The sequence below is a fragment of the Zingiber officinale genome, chromosome 10B, assembly GCF_018446385.1.
Source record: "Zingiber officinale cultivar Zhangliang chromosome 10B, Zo_v1.1, whole genome shotgun sequence".
In the NCBI taxonomy this organism is placed as follows: domain Eukaryota; kingdom Viridiplantae; phylum Streptophyta; class Magnoliopsida; order Zingiberales; family Zingiberaceae; genus Zingiber; species Zingiber officinale.
Window position 1 is genome coordinate 60,479,800 of NC_056005.1, and position 10,961 is coordinate 60,490,760.

Sequence of the window (10,961 nt, forward strand, 5' to 3'; positions counted from 1 at the left end):
GAACGCGCCAATGGGCGGGTGACGTGACGGCGCACGCGGTGGAGCGGCTCGGGTTGCTTAAGCCGTTGGATAAGCATTTGCCTTGGTAGTCAGAGGGTGGACTTTTCTGGCATAATGATTTCAAATTAATTATCTCGGTAAGTCTTCAAGCACACCGTACCCCATTTGCTTGCTTAGTATAAAATTAGAAGAAGAAAAAATAGATCCTAAATTTACTGATGGATTAACTAATTTTTTATTTAATTAAAAACGAAACTACTTTTCCCTCTATTCCTTCGCTCTTTCTTTTCTATAGTAGTTGATCTTTCTCATCCGTTATTTCTTTATTTGCTTAATTAAAATAAGAAGAATGAAAACATTTTGAAGAAAAAAAACATAGAGCATTTTTTTTTAATTTGTGGAATTTAGTCGGAGTTTTTTTTAAAATTGTAGATGACAAGCAGGCAAGGATAACGTGGGTAAGTGGGTCAAGATTTTGCAGGAAAGGGCTAAACACGTTGTCGGAATAATACGGGACGGAAGAGGTCAATATTTTACATTCCAAAGGTTTTATTGTTTCAACTACTAATTTTTGTATTTTAATCGATGATTTCTTAATTTTGCCACCACCTTGTGATCGTGATCCATATTTGTTGGGCTCCACTGCCTCTCTAAGTCGTCCACAGTGCATCCTGAGTTGAACATCTCGATTTAATTTGAATTTTCGTCATTATCAATAACTGCGCTCTAGCCATATGTATTTAGACCGACACAAAATCCATAAATAATAATAGTCCGGAAAAATAATTAAAATTATCTGAGGAAGAATTATTTTGATTCTATTTCTATCAAATTTATCCATAACAACCAACTTAGTGTACCTTTTCTAAATAGATGTATATTTGGATGGGTCTCTATAAGACCTTCTCAATTTATCATTTATCTTGATAGCTAATAAAAAATTTTAAAAATTTTTAAAAAAAATAAAAAGAGTTGAATACATATCAACTAAAATAAATAAATACACCTAGTAGTTGTTATATAAATTGTAATTTTAAAATATCAATTTTTAAAAATAATATAAAATTTAGTATATGTTTATAATAAAAAATAGCTATAAGAGGTTATAAATTTTTTAAAAATACAGAAAAAAAATCCTTTAAAATTAATAAAATCAAAGGGATTCTATAAATAAAAAATGATAACTTCACTTGAGATTGATTAAAATTATTATATAATCATTTTTGTATTCAATTTTTTAATATGAGTGTATAAATACACTCTAAGAGACTATTAAAGTTCCCACATATTTTTCTCAAAATTATTTTATAATTATTATTACTCAAATTTAAAATTTGAATAAATAGATGTATTTTATGAGATTGTTTGGGTTTATTATGCTTTCAAAATGATCAAAAGGACTTAAAATAGTCGTGTAATAATTTTGTCCCAAACTATGAAATGATTATTTTTTTTTTCTTAAATTTTGAATATAAAAGATAAATGCACTTTAAGAAAAAATTGTCCAAAATTTCTATATGATTTTGAATTTAAATAGATAAATACATATTGAATTTGAATGAATGGTACATTTTAATAGATAATTATTTTTGAAATTAGAATAGATAAATACATTTTAAAAAGCCATTAAAATTTATTCATGCTTTCGAGGGACAAATTAATTCAAAATAGTGATAGAGCGATCTTGACAAAACTATTATAGGTCATTTTTAAGTAAAATTTGAACTTAAATAAATCATTGTACTATAGGAGGTCATTAAAGTCCATTAATAATTTAAAAGTGACAAACGATTGACAAATAATACGCAATAATTTATTCCAGAATTATGCACGATCATTTTTAGTGAAATTTTAAATCAGAAGATATATGTCCTTTAGGAGGTTGTTTGAGTCTATTCATACAAATGATTCAAAAATCATTACATAATAAATTTTATCAAAAATAATTACATAATAAATTTTATCAAAAATTATTACATGCTTATTTTTAATCCAATTTTGGATCTAAATAAATAAATGTATACTAAGGAGTTATTAGAGTGCATATATATATATATATATATATATATATATATATATATATATTTATGATCCTGTCCGAAAGCTGAATCAACGGACGCTGGGCACGTGGCGCTCTCCGAGTCGCTGACGTGGATCTCAGGCCGGTCGGACGACGCTCCGGCGAACCTGCAAGGAAGTCGGGCCGGGAAGGGGTTCCCGGCGACGACCCTCCGACGCTCAAGTCGTAAGCTCAACAAAGAAGTGGCTCTCGAAGTTGTAGAACGCGTACCTCCGTGAAGGAAGAGGCTTTTATATAGATTTGGGAGGAGCGGTGCACACATACCGAGATGATACGTGTCCTTAGCCCATACCTAGTAAGGGCTGTCGGTGAGCTTACACGATCTCATGCTACACTCCAAGCATGTCTTCGATGGGACAGTGGAATCCCCTGTCGTAAGATTTGGAGTATGGCCTAAACGTGGAATATGCCCGCTGTCAGGAAAAGATGTCCCTTGTCCTTTTCCCCTTTGCTTCTGGCCGGTCGTCCGGCCGGCCGGCCTGCGCTCCGGCGTCCGGCCGGCTTGCTGCCTTACGTCCGGCCGGGCGCATATAGTGGTCTACTTGGAAGATTCTCGGTGATGTGCTTTATGGAGACTGTTAGCGGTATGTTTCCTCATGTTTCTGCCGAGCGTGCCCTCCGCTCGGCCCTACGATCCTGTACCATGAGCGTCGGGGCCCAGCTTCCTGCTGGGGCGCCCTTTGCCATCAGTTAGACCCCAGTCAGCCGGCCGGGCGTTCGACCCACCCATCTCCGGTCGCCCACCTGGCCCTTTGACTTCCACGTTGCGTTGACTCCCTAGAGCGGGGGTCCTCTGTTCTTACCGCCGGATCACTTGCCTCCCCTTTAAGTCTAGTCGAAGGAGGTGATTAGTCCGACTGACTAGACTGCGAGTCTAGCCGGGCGGCGCATCCATGCCATTATACTCCACTCGGCCTACCACCGGGATGGCCTTAAGGTTAGTCAACAGCCACATTCCTTGGACCTCCTCGTAATCTGCGCCAATCTTCGACATTAAGGCTGAGCATGCGCTCATTAAATACTTCGAATGGCTGACTGCCACGTGGCGCATTGTCGTCATCGTACGGCGACGACGGCGTGGTGCTTTGATGGGATCGAAGCGGTTCGAAATGGACGGTGCGATGCACGCTTTGGTTCCCGTGACATGGATCCAACGGTGGAGGCCGCCCGGCCTCCACCCTATAAAATCTTCATTCTCCCCTATCCCCCTCATTTGCTTTCGCGACCTCTACCTTCGTCCCTGGTATTTCGGTGCTCTGGCGATTCCATTCCTGCTCTCCAATGCTCTCCGACGCCTTTTCCTTGATCCTTTTCCTCGCAGTAAGGCTCTATATCTTTTCTTCCTTATTTCCGGTGTTTCCTCCGCATTTCTTTCCCCAGTTTCAATCCTTGGGGTCTTTTTTCGCTTGCTGCCGCCTTTCTTCTACCTTTCCGCCTTTTTTATTCCTTCCGCTCGGATCATGGCTAGTTCTTCTCATCCTGAAGACCAGTCCCTCGGCCCATGGTACACCACCATGCAGTCCCGATTCGACCAGCGTGATTTTGATGTTCTAACAGACAATTTTGAAATCCCCGATGATTTTGAACTTCTTTTGGCCGGTCCCTCCGCTCGGCCGCACAGGCCGCCGCGCGGAGCCTTCTGTGTCTTCCGCGACCAGTTTACCGCTGGTCTGCGTTTCCCTGTACATCCTTTCATTATCGATGTTTGTAACTTTTTCGGTGTTCCGCTCGGCAGTCTAGTACCCAACACTTTTCGCCTTCTCTGCGGGGTTGTTGTTTTGTTCAAAATCCACAACATCCCCCTCCGACCGGACGTCTTTTTTTATTTCTATTACCCCAAGCAATCCGAGCCGGGCACCTTCATGTTTCAAGCTCGGCCCGGCTTAGTCTTCTTTAACAAACTGCCTTCTTCCAATAAACATTGGAAGGAGTATTTTTTCTATATCCGTATGCCCGAGCAGGCCAATTTCCGGACCAAGTGGCAGGTCGACCTACCCCCCACTCCTGAGCTGAAGAAATTCAAGACCCGACCGGACTACCTCCATGCTGCAAACATGCTAGCCGGTCTGCGGCTCGACATCAATAAGCTTCTTCACGAAGGAGTGATGTACATCTTCGGCCTGAGTCCCATACGGACTCCTCTTCCGAGCAACTTCGGTAAGAATTTTACTTGGGCATTTGCTTTGATTGCTAACTGATTTCTCTTCTTTCCTTTGCAGCGGACATCGTCATGGAGTCGGTAATGGCCGGCATTCTGAAGAGAAAGGCGGCGGCGCTCGAAGCCGCGGCAACAAAGGAGATGGAGGCGCTCGGCATCCAGCCGGTCGGCTCGCAGGAAGGGGAGAGCGGGACTCATGCAGTCGCTCGGCCTTCTCAACGACGTGTGTAGCGGAGCCACTCCCCGGAGGAGACAACTGAAGAAGGTTCCTGGAAGAGGGACAACCCGCCTCGAAGGCGTGAAACTCCACTCCACCGTGCTACCTGGCCTGTGGTATACTTCGGCTACTACACAACGGCAAAATCGGATTGTGGGCGAATCGGACCCCTGAGCCACTATTCCGCACACCCGCCCCGCTCATCAACTAGTCAAGCGCTCAACCATTCATTCTCGCCGACTGATCCTCTTTCGAGCACTGGCCTTACCCGACATGCCGGCGCTATAATAGTCTCTCTCTTCTCTCTCTCGTGAAGGCATGCGAGCCGTCGTCGTCCAACCATGCCGAGCACACCATCACCTTGAAGGGGCCCCCTAGTCGAGATGTGGCTCGTCGTGGATCATACTGATCCCCAGCCACATGCAGGAGGCCACGAGGTAAGTTTGTTTTCTTGATGTTTGGTATGCATTATCTCCGCTCTTGCCACTAACAACTTCTAATTTCTCTCGCCAGAGATAGGTGGAAGAGATAGCTCTCCAACACGGCGATGGTGGACGAGTGGAACAAGAGAGCGGCGTCGCTCAAGCCGTCTGCTCTCAAGGCCCCTCGTATGCCAGTAAAGCCAAAAGTGAAGTGATTGTTGGCGTAGAGCGACCGAAAGCCCATGCCTGAGTCCAGCGAGTCAAGTCGCCGGACACAATAACCTTGGCCACCACTCGAAAACACGGCCATTTCCGATTTGGAGAAGAAGAGCGTGGAGGCTAGGGGCTGGAGTAAAGAAGGTAAAGGAGCGGCGGAGGGCGATATGAGAAGCGGGTCGCTACGGCCGGAAATCAAAATGCAGGAGTTCCCTCTCCCTGTGACCCTCAAAGAATATCAGAGGCCGAGTAGAGTTGGGTCGCCCTAAGAAAGAGCTACAGCTACATGCTTTGAATTCCTCAATCTGCGGCGGATGTAACTCGACTTGGCTGGTCCACTACTATTCTTCCAGTCTAAAGGTCTTCTTCTGAGTCCACTACTATTCGTAGGCGATCAAGTGGCACTCTGGACAATATCCCCAAGGACCTTTATGATTACATTGAGTAGGCGTCTTTATATGTAATTAGGCCACTAGCCAAAAATGATCCTTTTTGTACTTGGTAGCTCGGCAAAGTTTTAATTTTAATAACACATTTTACATCACGCCCAGAGGAGTCCTTGTCCAGAAAATTCGATCTGCTAGACAACTGAAACTTTTCTATATCTCATATACATCGATGGTGGAATAATAACAATAAATAAAAAACATTCACGCAGTTTATAATAGTACATCACAATACTACCTGAACAAATCCACCCTACTCTCACTAGTAAACTCAAATCGACCTCTGAATCTCACTCTCTGAGCGAGCATGTATAATAAAACACATATCGAATAGAACATCATCGATATCAAGAAAAAAATCATACGATGTCCAAGTATCCAAATAACCAAGTACACACATAAGCAAATAAAACCAAACCAAATGGTAAATAAATCCTCGAGCAGGATCTAGCACTCACGTGCAAGTGAGGACTAGCGGGAACTCCCTCCGGACAACATCAACCTGAAAATAACAACAATGGAGGCGGGGTGAGTCCAACACTCGGCAGATACAATTGATATGCAAAGTAAAGAAAGAAGACTAGCACTAATCATGCAATCACGGTCTCTGATAAAAATAAAGATAAATGCAAAAGAAGTGACGAGAGAGAATGCAGACTAAGAGTCGGTATAAGGACAAGACAACAAACAAAGGTATAGAAGACCAGATGCAGATAAACATGGTATTTAACGTCGTGAAACACAACTGAGCACTAAATGCATCATGCATATGATGTCAATGTCATGGTTCCACCGACGCCATGATCCGACCAACTCATAACAAAAGTGGGACCCGGTGGTAGGTGACAACCGTGCAACTGCATCACTACTCTGAGTGATCGGGGCGGATCTGGGCGTCACAACTACACACCCAATCATAAATGGTGAGCTCATCTCCATCTACACTACACTATGACGGGAGGAATCTCTAACGTCACGCATCACACTACCATGAGGATCAGACCGGGCCAGAGTCCAGCGGCCGCACCCATGACGCGGCCAGCGATGGCGGACTGCAACGAGCGGTGATGAATCGCAAAGTTGCTCACAATAATGGAATAATCTCTGCATCGTCGTGCGCGAATAGTGTGCGTCATTGGTAATATTAATCAATCTGGACATATGATATGCACCAAAGTAAATAAATCATATCAAGGTATATTGATCAAATAAGGTATAGGTCCCGACATGGTAAAACATGGTTATATCTACCCATGAGCGATGATAGATCAATGTCACGCAAGATCAAACAAACAATCAATCAAACAGTAATGTGTTGATTAAACCAAACAAATAGGAAACACAATTAATGCAACATATTATTTTCATTACTAAGCATATCAAAGACAATAAGTCAAAAATACCCGCCTCCAATGTTAAATCGCATAGTTTAGCTAATTTAATTATAAACAAATAGCTAAACTAATTTCTAATCCACTGACCAGTTAGGGTTAGTTTCATTAACCCTAATTACACCTTTAGATTTATTTCTAAACTTAAGTTAACAAGTATTGCTAACACAACTAGCAATCACCTACAACGAAGATCAAAAACCCTAAACCTTACCTTAAATTCCACAATTGTAATCACCGATCCAACGCCAAGAGATGGTTACTGCTGGAATTAGAATAAATCCACAGTAAAGCAAACCCTACGGAAAATCTTTTCCCCACTGTCAGATTAATAAGATGTGAACATCACCAAATCAAGATACCCAATTACATAACACAAAATTCCTTACCAAGAATTCAACTTACCCCAACTGTGACCTAACTTCACCACAAAGAAGAAATGATCAAGAACAGCGGAGAGGCGGCACAGCGAGAGGCGACGCTGCTCCGTGCGACGCCGGTGGCTAGCTAGGGCACGGTGGCAGTAATCGAAGGTGCTCGGTGGCTAGCGGCTATGGCACAGGGAAGGGCAGATCAAGAGAGACCGGTGAGGAAATGCTCTGCCGTGATTCGTTTGTGCGGAGGTGACCGAGGAAAAGAGGGGAAAACGGCGGCACCGTCGGGTGGAGAACAAAGGTGAAATCCGGCAATAAGGTGGCGATCGGCGTCGGCGGCTGTGAACTCCACAGCAAGGGCTCGGCTAGGGCACGGGGTGGCCGGCAGTGGCGCCAGCTCTAACGCAGAGAAGGAAAGGATCTGCTTCGTGCGACGACGGCTGCTAGGGCTGAGGGAGAAAGGCGCGGCTCCGTGCGTCGCCGACGGCTAGGGCACGAAGAAGGTTACTCGACTGCGGAGAGGGAGAAAGGAAGTGCTCGGTGACGAAGAAGGAGAAGAGGAAGGGGTCGGTGAGGCTTTAATGGCGAGGGAGAGGGCGGCGGTTAGGGCTCGGGTTCGCACGGGGAAAGGAGTGAACGACGACACAAAGGAAAAAACATAAATAAAGAAAAAGAAATTAAGAAATTTAACTTTTCCTCATTTAAATGGGATAGCCTAAACAGGCTTTTCCGGCCCCCGTTTTTATCCCCGTCAATTCGTCCGTACGAGCTCCGAAAAATTCCCGAAAAATTTCCAAAAATTCCCTTATTAATATTCGCCTATTTTCCGGTATTTTACATTCTCCCCCACTAATAAAAATTTGGTCCCCAAATTTCATTATCTACCATCAGCAAGTACTAACAACAGACAGAAAGTAAAAATGCTGAACGGTAAACTAAATCACATACCTCAAATGAAAAGATGGGGATATCGAGCTCGGATAGTTTCCTCGAGCTCCCAAGTAGCCTCCTCGTCTGAATGATGCTGCCATCCGACTTTAACCAGCCGGATAGTCTTGTTCCGCAACTGACACTCTTTCCGGTCGAGAATTCGTACCGGAACCTCCTCATAGGTGACATCAAGCTGAAGGGAACTGAGATTATCTATCAACACATGTATCGGATCGGGTGTGTATCTCCTCCGCATAGATACGTGGAATACGGCGTGAACGCCTGCCAAGGACGGCGATAGTGCCAACCAGTAAGCTACAGCTCCAATCCTTTCCGAGATCTGGAAAAGTCCAATGTATCACGGAGCTGGCTTACCTATGAGGTCAAATCTCTTCACCCCTTTCGTGGGTAAAACTCGCAGAAATACATGGTCGCAAATGGAGAACTCTAAGAGTCTCCGACTCGGGTCAGCATAACTCTTCTGGCAGTCTTATGCCTTTGACATCCTTTGTCTAATAGTACGGACCAACTCTGCCTCATGCTAGGCTCTATGAGGTCCCAACAACTGGGTCTTCCCAACCTCATCCAGAGGGTGGGTGTCTGACAAGGCCTACCATACAACGCCTCAAACGGTGTCATCGGGACAGGCGAATGTAAGCTGTTGTTGTAGGCGAACTCTACCAATGGCAGATGGTCCTTCCAACTGCCTCAAAAATCCAATACACACGATCTCAGCAAGTCCTCTAGAGTCAAAATGGTCCGCTTTGACTATCCATCTGTTTGAGGATGGACAGTTGTACCGAAACAGAGCTGCGTGCCCAAGGCCTACTGCAGACTCTGTCAAAAACGAGACGTGAACCGTGGATCTCTATCCGAGATGATACTCAACGGAACACCATGTAGTCTGATAATCTCCCGACAAAACAGATCTACCTATCGATCCAGGAAATCAATCTTCCGGATCGCTAACGAGTACGCGGATTTGGTTAATCGATCAACAATTACCCAAATCGCGTCATGGCCTCGTCGTGTCCTCAGCAAACCTACCACAAAGTCCATAGTAATGTGTTCTCATTTCCACTCAGGATTAGGAACTTGCTGAAGTAAGCCGGCAGGTCTCTGGTGCTCGGCCTTTCTTTGTTGACAGACAAGACATCTAGCTACAAAATCCGCGATGTCTTCTTTCATGTCGTCCTACATGTCATTCCACCAATAGAAACACCTCAAATCTCGTTACATGCGGGTCTCGCCTGGGTGGATCGCAAATCGAGAGCGATGAGCTTCCTGAAATAGTTCCTGTAAGACCGGATGAGACTGAGGTACGCATAATCTGTCTCAGAAGTGTATAACACTCTCCTCGTCTCATGTGAACTCGATCTGCTGCCCGGAAGCTATCTGGCTGCAAATAAACTGCAAATACTAATCAGCAGCCTAGGGCTCTCGTATCCTCATCCTGATCTACGACGGAGCAACCATGGTAACAAGAATACCCTGCTCTGTCCGTCCCTGCCCCTCAAGGTCTAACTCGGAGAAACCCTGAATCAAGTCCATGACCACAACTTGGTGGCAAGCTAAAGTCCCTCCGGACTTCCTGCTAAGCGCATTGGCAACCACATTAGCTCTCCCCGGGTGATAGCTAATGGTACAATCATAATCCTTCAGGAACTCCATCCATCTTCTCCGTCGGAGATTAAGTTCCTTCCAAGTAAACAGATATTTGAGACTCTTATAGTCAGTGAGAATCTCAAATGTAACGCCATATAAATAATATCGCCAAATCTTCATGGCAAAAATAATGACGACTTGCTCCAGATCATGTACAGGGTAGTTCTTCTCATGTTCCTTCAATCGACGAGAAGCATAAGAGACTACCATATCGTGCTGCATCAGAACAGCGTTCAAACCCTAAATAGATGCGTCGGTGTAGAGGACATATCCGTCCTCTCCAGAAGGTAAAACCAAAATCGGAGCCGACACTAGCCTCCGCTTCAGCTCCTAGAAGCTGGTCTTGTCATCCTTAGTCCAAGTGAACTTCACGTCTTTCCAGGTCAGGCGTGTAAGTAGCATAGCAATCCGTGAGAAACCCTCAACGTATCCCCGGAAATATCGGGCCAAACAAAGGAAGTTGCGAGCCTCTTCTATAGACTCCGTCTACTCCCAACGGTAACAACCTCGATCTCCTGTGGAACCACGGTATACTCCTACTGATGACCGTGTGTCTCAAACATCTCACAGAAGACAACTAAAATAGGCACTACTGATCTTCACATCTAGACATTTCAGTCGAAACATCTCTAGAACTATGCAAAGATAGTGTACGTGATACACCTCAGATCAGGAATAAAACACCACATCATCAATAACGATAACGAATTCTGATCCAATATCCTAGGGATACCCAAAACCATCTAGTCCATGAAAACATCTAAGGCTCCATAAGCCCTAATGGTAAAACCAATACACATAATGTCCGTATCACAGACATTCCCAATCCATAAGATCCTCGACAATAAATCTGAAATATGATCACCAACGATATAAATCATCTAAGCATAGATCCTCCAGTGTGAGAGCAACGCTCCATCACAGAAAATACCACATATGTGGGAGCAACGCTCTACCACAAGAAATCCTCAATATGTAGGAGTAACACTCCACTACAAATAATCTATAACATGTATCTGCAATAGATATGGGAGCAATGCTCCGCTACAAGCAATCCGAAAT